General features: G+C 57.7%; 1 protein-coding gene across 1 annotated transcript in view; it reads right to left on the minus strand.

Moving 5' to 3' along the window:
- The window catches only part of LOC113202899 (capon-like protein), a 132,815-nt gene that overhangs the window by 48,346 nt on the left and 83,665 nt on the right, over window positions 1-804 (minus strand). The gene's annotated exons all lie outside the window — the stretch shown is intronic.

Genomic DNA, 804 nt, shown 5'->3' on the forward strand with positions numbered 1-804 from the left:
GCCTTTTTGATGAGCCCCCTCGCTCCGGCCAGGAGGGGCATCCCACCACCCTCCTGGGGCCAGCCTCGCCCTGAAAGCGCGACGCTCCGGCGCGGAGCTGACAGGGCGCGGTTTCTTTAAATTTAAGGGAATGAACTGAAAGACGCTCTTCCTTTCAGCCCCGTCCTAAGAGCAGCGCGCGGCACGCCCACCACAGCCAGCAGGCGGGTGTCCCGCACCCCGCATAATTTAATTTGCGAAATAATTATCCATCCGCCTATAAAGTGGTGAGAAGGCGACACCCGGGACCTGCCCTGCGGGGACCGCAGCCCCCGGCGGCGGCCGGCCGGCGCACAGTAGTCCGGCGCAGCAGGGACCGCCATCCGGCCCATCCGGCCGCCCGCCGGGGCCCCCCGGGACGTCATTAGGTTAGAATGCGACGTCCGCAAAGGAACGGGAGAAAAGGTAGGCGATGTCCTTCAAGCACCATGTTATGGGGAAACAGACCCGCTCTTCACTTCGGAAAGATCTCCTGCTGCGACTTATCATACCTTTCTCATTAAGGCGTTCCCACACGAAACACAATGATTGAAAGTCGGCGATGGGTCGCACAGCGAAAAATTACAACGTCAACATTTTTGGTTTATGCTTATGTTCCAAATGTTGACTCTCATTAGATGCCAAAACACTACTAAGCTGCACCTGCTTCTGCTAAAGTCCCAGCCCCCTCTCCGTCCCTCTGAGAGTCTTAAGGCAGCGCTCTGCTCTCATCGTCTTCTTCCACCGCTCTCGCGAGGTTGGAGTGTCAATTTCGAATCCCATCCT

The sequence above is a fragment of the Frankliniella occidentalis genome, unplaced genomic scaffold (genome assembly GCF_000697945.3).
Source record: "Frankliniella occidentalis isolate FOCC.00 unplaced genomic scaffold, Focc_3.1 Scaffold99, whole genome shotgun sequence".
Taxonomy (NCBI): domain Eukaryota; kingdom Metazoa; phylum Arthropoda; class Insecta; order Thysanoptera; family Thripidae; genus Frankliniella; species Frankliniella occidentalis.